Source organism: Dipodomys spectabilis, unplaced genomic scaffold (genome assembly GCF_019054845.1).
Source record: "Dipodomys spectabilis isolate Male_0828 unplaced genomic scaffold, ASM1905484v1 ptg000002l, whole genome shotgun sequence".
NCBI classification, from domain to species: Eukaryota; Metazoa; Chordata; class Mammalia; order Rodentia; family Heteromyidae; genus Dipodomys; species Dipodomys spectabilis.
Genome location: NW_024870679.1, coordinates 10,668,553 through 10,680,084, shown reverse-complemented (window position 1 = coordinate 10,680,084; position 11,532 = coordinate 10,668,553).

The following is an 11,532-nucleotide window of genomic DNA, read 5'->3' as shown; positions in this document are numbered from 1 at the left end:
CAGAATGTGCCTTTTTTTTGGCCAGTCCTGGGGCTTGAACTCAGGGCCTGGCCACTATCCCTACCACTTGAGCCCACGGAGTAACTCTGGCTTTTTCTTATTCTGTTTATGTGGTACTGAGGAATCAAACTCAGGGCTTCATGCATATGAGGCAAGCACTCAACCTCTAAGCCGTCAGAACGTAACTTTTATGCTTAATTGATGAGTAATATAATGTTAGGTCCCAGTATGTGCTCAAACACAACATGAAAAGTGGAAGCAGTGGGAAAGAGTCAACAAAGGAGGACCAGCAGGATGGCAGGTAGCTTACCTGGGGTAGATTCCCTTCATGCACACACCCTCTGCTGGTGATTCTCACCATAGCCTCTCTGCCTCCAAGCTATCTCCTAGGGGATTTTCTTTTTCTTTCTTTTTTTTATTTTTGTGGTGCTAGGGATCAAATCTAGAACCTGTGCACAGTGGACAAGTAATGCACCACTTTCTTCTTTTTTGGTTGGTCTGGGCCTGGGCGCTGTCCCTCAGCTCTTCAGATCAAGGCTAGCGCTCTACCACTTGAGCCACAGTGCCACTTCTGGCTTTTTTCTGCTAATGTGGTGCTGAGGAATCGAACCCAGGGCCTCATGCATGCAAGGCAAGCGCTCTACCACTGAGCCACCTTCCCAGCCCCTCCTAGGGGATTTTCAAGTCAGTATTTTCTCACCCTAGTAGATGGTCTTCTGTGGTCATAACGAGGCAGCAATGTGGCCCAGGCCATGACTGGGAAGACAGCCTGGGCCTTGTCATGGAACGCTGCAGTGACCTGAGCCATGGCTGGAAAATGTGTGGAAAGCACATGACTGGCCTGTTGTAAGAATTTAGAGACACTAGAGTTGAGGGTAAAAACAGAGGCAATCGTTTCTAATGTACAAATGAATCTGTTCTACCAAACCATTCAGGAGGCTTTTCTTTGTTGCTGAATGTATTAGTGGTCCCAAAGGCCATGATCAAAATACTAACATTATATATACATATGTGTGTGCGTGTACCTATGTCTATTTACATGTGTATGTATGGGACTCGAACTCTAGGCCTGGGTGCCGTCCCTTAGCTCTTCAGCTCACGGCTAGCTCTCTACCACTTAAGCCATAGTGCCACTTCTGGTTTCCTGGTGGTTAATTGGAGATAAGAGTCTCCTGGACTTTCCTGCCCAGGCTGATTTTGAACAGTGATCCTCAAATCTCAGCTTCCTGAGTAGGATTACAGGCGTGAGCCACCGGCGCCTGGCTTGTATGTGCTTTTTAAAAGGAGTTTTTTTAAATGCTATTTTAGAGGTGGTGCACAGAGGAGGGATTACAATTACATGAGTCAGGTAATGAGTACATTTCCTTTTGTACGGTGTCTTCTGTTCTTTCACTCTCCCAGTCCCTCCCTCCTGTCAAACTGCAGTTGGTATTGCAAACAGAGGTGATCTTATACAGGAAGCTAGTCATGTAGTTGTTGGGAGCTTAAAAGAGTTAACTAGAGAGCCTATGTATGAGAAAGAGCTGGAGAAATAGAAGGTAAGAGGGTGGTAATAGAGCCTAAGAGTTTGAAGGAGGTGTTCTGTGGGGCTGACAGGTCTCAGGAAGGACCACTTCTCAGCTGATGATCCAACACTGCGAACACAAGCTAACTGGAGGTACAGCCTGGCCGGTGCTTGCATGGCTGGGCACTCGGGAGGGAGCACTGTGAAACTAATATCCCTCTTGCTCACCTTGGGAGCACAGCAAAGGTGAGTAGCAGGGGCAGTGGAAATGCTGATGGAAGTCAGAGCCACAGTTTGCCATGCTGTTGGAACAATCCTGATAAGAACTGGAAACAGGAACCGTCCTTTCTCTCTTCCTTTCTTCTCTGCTTTTAATAATACTTAACTAGGGCTGGGAAGGTGGCTCAGTGGTAGAGAGCTTGCCTTGCATGCCTGAGGCCCTGGGTTCGATTCCCCAGCACCACAAAAGCAAAAAAAAAAAAAGCCGGAAGTGGCGCTGTGGCTCAAGTGGTAGAGCGCTAGCCTTGAGCTGAAGAGCTGAGGGACAGCACCCAGGCCCAGAGTTCAGGCCCTACGACTGGACCCCCCCCCCCAAAAAAAAAAATAATACTTAACTAGTAACCAGAGCTGAGGGACAGCACCCAGGCCCAGAGTTCAGGCCCTACGACTGGACCCCCCCCCCCCCAAAAAAAATAATACTTAACTAGTAACCAGGTGTCAAGGATGTATAGAATGTATAGTTTCTACTTCAAATGCCATGGAATAGAACTGCACACACACGTACACGCACATGTACATGCACACGCGCGCACACACACACACACACGTTTGTCTAATTAGGGTAATATATGGACCTTGTGTGTTTTTTTCAGCTTTTCTAAATCATCATGCATTTAGAAAATTAGCCGGGCGCTGGTGGCTCACGCCTGTAATCCTAGCTACTCAGGAGGCTGAGATCTGAGGATCGCGGTTCAAAGCCAGCCCGGGCAGGAAAGACCGTGAGACTCCTATCTCCAATAAACCACCAGAAAACCGGAAGTGGCGCTGTAGCTCAAGTGGTAGAGCGCTCGCCTTGAGCTGAAGAGCTGAGGGACAGCGCCCAGGCCCAGAGTTCAAGCCCCATGACCAACAAAAAAAAAAAAAAAAAAGAAAATTATATTAAAATAAATTATAAGTGCACTTGAAGATAGTTTCTAAGCTTGCTTGGAGATAACTGATTTTTTTTTCTTTTTTTTTGGGTCCGGTCGTGGGGCCTGTACTCTGGGCCTGGGTGCTGTCCCTCAGCTCTTCAGCTCAAGGCTAGCGCTCTACCACTTGAGCTACAGCGCCACTTCCGGCTTTTTTCTTTTTGCTTATGTGGTGCTGAGGAATCGAACCCAGGGCCTCAGGCATGCAAGGCAAGCGCTCTACCACTGAGCCAACTTCCCAGCCCGATAACTGATTTTTTTAAATCATGATTTGAGATCTACTATTTTCTAGCCACTTAGTTGGAGACTACTAAAGCCAGCCAGTGATATTTCTCTGTAATCTAGAGTAACCAGTATCATCAGGGGATAGCAATATAAGAGCCCCACCAGGTGCTAGTGGTAATCCTAGCTTCTCAGGTGGCTGAGATTTGAGGATCACTTTTTGAAGCCAGCCCAAGCAGGAAAGTCCATGAGACTCTTATCTCCAATAACTACTCAGAAAAAGCTGGGGAAGTGGTGCTATGGCTCAAGAGATAGAGCACTAGCCTTGAGCAAAAGAAGCTCAGGGACAAAGCTCAGGCTCAGAGTTCAGGTCCCAGGACTGGAAAAAATCAATCCAGGGCTGGGAAGGTGGCTCAGTGGTAGAGCGCTTGCCTTGCATGCTTGAGGCCCTGGGTTCGATTCCTCAGCACCACATAAGCAAAAAGAAAAAAGCCAGAAGTGGCGCTGTGGCTCAAGTGGTAGAGCACTAGCCTTGAGCTGAAGAGCTGAGGGACAGCGCCCAGGCCCAGAGTTCAGGCCCATGACTAGACCCCCCCCCCCCAAAAAAAAACAAAAACAAAAACAAAAAACCAATCCACTCAGGAAATTCTGAGTGGGTAAATTCTGGAGAGGTTTACAAAGACCCACCCAAGGGCCTGGTTTAGTCAACATAACACCTCCTAAAGACCATTATCCTACAGTTCCAGGCCATTCCAAGACTGGGAGTGATTGTGGAAGAATTCAGGTAAGACTTAGGAAGAAGCTGGGTGCTGCTGGCTCATGCTTGTAATACCGACTACTCATGAGGCTGAGATCTGAGGATCACGGTTCAAAGCCAGCCCAGACAGAAAAGTCCATGCGACTCTTATTTCCAATAAACTACTCTGAAAAAGCCAGAAGTGCACCATGGTTCAAGTGGTAGCATGCTAGCCTGCGTACAAAGAGGCCTGGGGACAGTGCCTAGGCCCTGAGTTCAACCACCAGGACTAAGAAAAAAAAACAAGGAAGAAACAGGTGCAAGCTGTTCTGCTGTTAGTAGCATCAGATTGCAGAACCAGAAGTAGAAAGACAACCCCAAATCTTTTTTTTTTTTTTTTGTCTTTGTTTAGCATTGATTCAAGCCAGCAGCTCACATTACCAGCCTAGGTATGCAGCACAGTTGTCTATCTGCATGAGAAAGGCCACGAGACACAATGGATGTGGGTATCGCATTCCTTTCATGGCCATGTCCAAAGCCAGTGAAGACAAATAGATCTGAGCTTGAATACCAGCTTGTCTACCTATGAGGTGTCTGTCTACTTTGGTTTACTAAGCCTTAGAACTTTCATAGGAATAACATTTCTCACCTGCTATATAACTTGAATTAAAATAATCATTTTAGGCCTTAGTTCTTTCATTAAGAAGACTAAAATTCCTCTTCTCTCTTTCCTCCTTTCTTCCTCTTTCTTCCTTCCTCCCTCTCTTGCTACTCTCTGCCTCATTCTTTCTTTCCTTCCTTCCTTCCTTCCTTCCTTCCTTCCTTCCTTCCTTCCTTCCTTCCTTCCTTCCTTCCTCTCTCCCTCCCTCCCTTCCTTTTTTTCTCTCTCTCTCCCTCCCCGCCCCCTTTCTATGTCCTATTACTAGGGTTTGAACTCAGGGCCTGGGCACTGTCCCTTAGCTTTTCCACTCAAGGCTAGCGCTCTATCACTTAAACTATAGCTCCACTTCCAGCTTTTTGCTGGTTAATTGGAGATAAGAGTTTAATGAATTTTCCTGCCCTCGCTGGCTTTGAACAACCATTCTCAGATCTCAGCCTACTGAGTAGCTAGGGTTTCAAGGGTGAGCCAACAGCTCCTGGCTGAGTATTTCTTAACTCTTCCTATATGAGGTTCTTATTCCTATTATCAACCAACTAATAAACATTCAGATAATAGCAGATAACATACAATCACAATGGTAGAATTAAAACCCTTCAAATAATTCCACTTCCATATTCATAAAAAAATAAGTAAGCATCATATTGCTAAGTGGAGTTACTGATGGGTAGGCAGTCGATGCTACAGGTGAATGAGTCTCTGCAGTTACACCCTAAGGTCTCCCAAACTAAGGGCATTAGCTTTGGCCTGGATAATTGCTGCTTTATCAGACACATCTTATGAATGGCTTCGATGGCCTTTCTGTCATTGATGGAACATCCAGTGACAAGAAAGTGGAGTTGTGTCATCCTGACCCTGTTAAGAGTCCCCAAAGTAATGAGGAGGCTCTTAGGGAGAAATGATGTTTCCTTGCTGAGGCGCCTTTGAGCTGAAGTAGGACCTGGCATCTCAGCCCACTCATGACATGGCTCAGATTTCCCCATGCACCCTTAATGCTGAGACTCAGCCAAAGAAAGATTTCTCTAGCGCAGCCCAAAGCCTGGGTCCCAGTCTTTCCTTACTTTCTCCCACTTTTCTGGCACTCATTTTCATTTCAACACCCTCTATAAAGGTTTATGTAGATGAATGACTTTTATTACATAGTGCGATGGAGACACGAATACTTGAGATCTTTGCTCAAGTGGACTTCTGATTATTTAGTTGGCATCACATAATTATTAAAGCTGCAAGTCTCACATACTTGTCAAAAGAATATGAAGGTTTGCCAGGTGCTGGTGGCTTGTGCCTTTAATCTTAGCTACTCAGAAGGCTGAGATTTGAGGATGGCAGTTTGAAACCAGTTTGAGCTGGAAAGTTTGTGAGACTTGTATCTCCAGTTAAGCACCAAAAGCAGTCAGAAGTGGAGCTGTGGCTCAAGTGGTAGAACACTGGCCTTAAACACAAAAACAAAAACAGCTCCGTGACAGTGCCCAGGCCCTGAGTTTAAGCACCAGTCCTGGAGCATGCACAAACACACATACACACACACACACACACACACACACACACACACACACACACACACACACACACACAGAGGAATGTGATGGTTTGAAGCATTTAAGAGAGACTGGTGTTGGTGTCTCACATCTATAATCCTAGCTACTCAGGAGGCTGAGGAATGAGGTTTGAAATCAGCTCAAGCAGACAAAGTGGAGACACTCTTATCTCCAATTAACCAGCAGCAAGCTGGAAACAAAGGTGTGGCTCAACTGGTAGAGTTGAGAGAGCACAAGGCTCTGAGTTAAGGCCACAGTACCAGTGCAAACTAAACAAGTAATAAAATATAAAGAGATTCCTGCTTCATGGCATTCCATTAGCATGGAGGTCTCTGGAAAGATGCCCTGCTTGGGGTCAGAGTTCTTCTGGATGGCTTTCAGGTTTCACAGTGAGGAAGTGCTTATTTCCTGGAGGTCAGCTTCCCTCCCAGTGTACTTGGAAAACTTGATGCTGACAAGATCAGACAAGTCAACCTTGAAATGGACCAAAGTCCACTGCAGAAAGGACAAACCGGGTGATACTCTTGGCTATCTTGCCCAGTGCTTGCAGGGACACCAGGACACTCCTCCAAACATGCTGCTCCAATGCAGGCCCCAGATACTCCCCTTGTCCTCAGAGAGCACCATCCCTGCCCCAGCCGCCACCTACATCTACCGTTAATGCTGCATGCACTTCCCTTCTGTGGTTTGACTGCCGTGTCTTCTCTTTTCTTTTCCTGCAAAAACGTCCATGTTGGCAACGAAGATCCTGGGTAATCTGCATTTTATCCATCTCCTCCCTTCCTTCCCTCCCTCCTTTCTTTCCTTCTCCCTCCCTCCCTCCCTCCTACATTTTCCTTCCTTCTTCCTTCCTTCCCTTCATCCTTTTTCCTCCCTCCCCCTTCCTTCCTTCTATCCTTCTTCCTGAATCTTTTCTTTCCTCCCTCCCTCCTTACCTCCCTCCCTCCCTCCCTCCCTCCCTCCCTCCCTTCCTTCCTTCCTTCCTCCCTTCCTTCCTTCCTTCCTTCCTTCCTTTCTTCCTTCCTTCCTTCCTTCCTTCCTTCCTTCCTTCCTTCCTTCCTTCCTTCCTTCCTTCTTTCCTTCCTTCCTTCCTTCCATCCTTCCTTCTTCCCTCCCTCAGTTTTAGTGCTACTCTGTAGATTCTCTGAGTTTCTTGTTTCAACGTATCTCTTTTGCAGTTGATTTGCTATTCTTTTCTACTCTGTTTGTGGTCTAGCTATTTTCTTAGCATTTCCCTCTTTCTTCTTCTTACAAGTATTTTTTTTTAACTTTTTAATTGTTATTATAAAGCTGATATACAGAGGGGTTACAGTTATGTAAGTCAGGTAAATAGTACATTTCTTTTTGAACAATGTCACCCTTTCCCTAGCTCTCTCCCAGTTTTCCCCTCTGTCCCACCCTAAAAGTTGCATAATTGACTTTCAGCATAGTATCTAGTGAGGACCACTTCTGCATTTGTTCACCCTCTTGCAGCTATTATTATTATTATTTTAGCTCTGCAGGACTTCATCCAAATAGATATTCTCCCCCATCAACCTTTCTCTAGGCTCAGATACATCTGTGGGCCTTTCAACATGACCACGAACTCAGAAAGAAAACTGTCACAGCCTTGCCACATGTGACAATTTATATGAAAACGGCAGGATCTTCTGGAATAATCTTTTCAATTTCATTCTCCTCATTCTTTTGATGATTTAAAAAATAAGTATAGTATATTCAGGAGAATTGAAATGTCCTTTTACATGATTATCCCTGTCACAACTTCAGTATTTAGAGCTACAAATATAATTGCATAGGCACCAAAGAAAGTAAGAGGAGACAATGAGTAAGTACTGTGCGTGACCAGAGCGGGGGCTTGGGGCCAGCATGCTGCTTTGTACCGTGATTTTCCAGTGATTCACATGGAGCGAATGAATGGAGGAATGAATCATCACAACATCAATTGTAAAAACAACAACAATACAACAACAACAAAAAATAAAAACACAAAAATCTAGCAAGCCAGACTCCCGGAGCAATCAGTAGCATGGTTTTCGTAAACAAAATCATGTCACTAATCAGTTGATAGTCACCTTAAATGAATGTAATTCATTTGAATTTTATTTATTTATTAGCTCTTACTATAATTAAACTTGTAAGTTTTGGAATTTTTTATATTTATATAAGAGTTATCCACATAAAGAGTTTGGAACCGTTTTTCTGTTTGTGGGTGATTATATAACATTAAAAACAAAAGTAAAAGCCGGGTGCTGATGGCTCACACCTGCAGTCTTAGCTTCTCAGGAGGCTGGGATCTGAGGATCACAGTTCGAAGGCAGCCTGGGCAGGAAAGTCCTTGAGACTCTTATCTCCAATGAACCACCAGTTAACTGGAAGTGGAGCTGGGACTTCAAGTGGCAGAGCATTGGCCTTGAGTAAAAGAGCTGAGAGATAGCACTCAGGCCCTGAGTTCAAGGCTCAGTATTGACATAAAAATCAACCAACCAACCAAATAAATAAATGCAAGTTTATCAGGCTTTGCTTCCAGATGGAGTAAGAGTTTGAGATGCCCTTCCTGCTGGTGGAGACAACAATATACACGGAAAGATAGTTTTCAAGACATTCAACGTCAGGTAATGAAAGATTAGGGAGACAAGCCCAGGAGACTCTGCTCACAGCCACAGCACGAAAGGGGACACCTTGGGAGAGTCTGGTGGGGTGCTGTGAGCTGACAATATTGACTGAGTGCTTGAAGAGCTCTTGAAGAGCTCCTGGGCTAGAGTTTGCAGGACAGAATCCTGCCGGGTTGAGCAAGAGCCCCACAAAGAACTAAGTTCAGAGATGTGCAGAGGGTTCAAGTCACCTGTCCACTAGGGTCCTATAAAGTGCTTCACTGCCTCAGGTTGTGGAAGACTCATGTACGAGAATGAGAAGACAGGCTCACACACGCCCACAGCCCATGCCTGCCCCTCCTATGGCTCTCCTCAGACAGAGCAGATCATCTAGGCAGGAGTTGGTGGCTCACGCCTCTAATCCTAGCTACTCTGGAAGCAGGCTGTGATCTAAGGATTGAGGCTCAAAGTCAGCCTGGGCAAAAAGGCCCATGAGACTCTTATCTTCAATTAACCAACCAAAAGCTAGAAGTGGAGGTTGTGACTCAAGTGTCAGAGTGCCAACTGTGAGTGCAAATCTAAGCAAGAGCTCCGGGTTCTGAGTTCAAGATCTAGCTTCAGCAGCACACACACACACACACACACACACACACACACACACACACACACACACACAATTTAAAAGATGATTTAAAAGGGCCGAATCATTTTCTAGTAACCTGTGGCCCAGAACAAAATCAACTATATATATATATGCACTATCTTTGATTTTGCCATCGTGTTATAACTGATAAAGACTATGAAAAATGCATTGGAATTTAAATTTTTAAAGTTTTAGATCTATAGATCTAGTTGCGATCACATTTCTATTGTTAATTCTAGTTACTTTGTGTTGTGTTAGTACTAAAAATAAATGTCCTTTTTAATTTCTTGCCTCGCATGTACAAGGCCTTGAGTTCTATTGAGCACTGAGAGAAATAGAGGACGATGAAGGAGGGAGGGAGGGAAAAACTGTCTTGGAGGCAGGGTTTATCCAAACTTCACTCTCCTTTGCTCCCAGGCAGTGAAATACTTGGAGCTTTTAGTTTATCTAAGCTAAACGGACGTGTAGGTGAAGGGAACCCATCTTCTCTCTATGAAGCTCAAGCAGGTTGTGGGGACTGTACCTGGTGAGGGACAGCATCCCAGTAAACAGGGTTAGAAAAATCAAGAAAACATATGGGTGCTATCGGACTAGGGAGGCTTGAGGACTTTTGCCTGTGACCAAGTCCGGGGGAAAGACACCAATAAGAATGGTGACTAGTCTGCCAGGTGCCAGGCACTCACACCTGCAATCCTAGCTACTCAGGAGGCTGAGGTATGAGGATCTTGGTTCAAAGTCAGCCCATGAGACTCTTGTCTCCAATACACTGCCAGAAAACCCAGAAGTGGTGTTGGCTCAAGTGGTAGGGTGCTAGCTTTGAACAAAAGAAGCTCAGGCCCTGAGTTCAAACCCAGGACCAGCACGAACACACACACACACACACACACACACACACACACACACACACACAAACACACACACATACATACACACAAACACACACACATACACACACACATTAAATTTAAGGAGAAAGAGCTGAATATTAAGAAAATAGAAGAATAGGGCTGGAATCATGCCTCAGCAGTAAGAGCATTGGATTAGCAAGCATAAGGCCCCTAGTACAAACCTCTGAAATGAAAAAGAAAAAAAAATTACAAAAATAAGGTTGTTATTGGGTGGGGGAGGGGCGGGGGAGGATGGGAAGGGATGGGAAGGGGAAACAAAGGAGGAGGCTACAATGCTTGATAAGAAATGTACTCATTATCTTGCCCATGTAATTGTAACCCCTCTGTATAGTATTTTCACAATAAAAAAAAAACAAATTATAAAAAAAAATAAGGTTGTTTATGGTTCAACTACTATTTGGGATCCATGTATTTATATCAGTATAAAAGCAGAAATAGATAAGTAAGTATTAAAATACAATAAATTTGGGATATATAATCAAAATAGTCATATCCAGTTTCCACCCCTTTCTTTAGAGATCATGTTAAGTAAATACTCTTCAAAATGCTGTTTACAAGCTGGGAACTTGTGGTCATGCCCATCATCCTTGGAGGCTGAGATCTGAGAATCTCGTTTGAAGTCAGACTGTACAGGAAAGGCTTTGGAGCTCTGATCTCCAATTAATTAGCAAAAGCCAGAAGTGGAGCTGAGGTTCAAATGGTAGAGTGCCAGCCTTGAGCATAAAACACCTAAGAGACAGCACCCAGGCTCTGAGTTGAAATCCTAGAACCTGTCAGCACTCACATAAAGAAGGCAAGCAGGAGGTCTCTGTGGTATGGCCAGGTGCAGACAGGGCTACGCTTTTCTGAGTAAGGAAGGTTCAGCACTGTTGGAGAGGATGAAGAGGTGGCATCTTGGAAGTCAGTGCCCAAGTGAATGATGCCATGGGAATAGAAAACATCTTATGTTCTAAATATCCTTAAGTTGCAAATATCAATATCCCCCAAATCCTAGACTGACCTGGATAGCACCTAGTCATCTGGGTTACAACATGGCACCTCCAATGGTACATCTGTCTGTTTTCCTCTCCAATTTATCCTGCACCAAGGTCAAACTGATCTTGTAGAGGGCTTTGGACAATGCCACTCCACCAGGCCCCTGACAGCCTCATTATTTAACCTCATTAAGGTCAGCGGAGTCCTTGCTCTCTTCTTGTTTCTTTTGTGCCCTAGAAAATACCATTCTAGCTGGGCACCTGGTGGCTTACACTTACTGTCCTAGCTACTCAGAAATTTGAAGATTGAGGCTTGAAGTTCACCTGGGGAGACAAATCCAAGAGACTCTCTTGTCTCTAATGAACCAGCAAAAAGCCACAAGTGGAGCTGTGGCTCAAGTAGTAGAGCATCAGTTAAGTTTTAGTATCAGCATGCGCATGTGCTCACCCCCCCCCCCACACCACCATTCTAACTTCTGCCTCCAAGCTGTTATTCCTGTGTTTCTTCCTTTCCAAGGGCCTCTTCAAGGCACTTTCCAATTCTCAGCCTTCCTCCATGAAACCTTTGCAG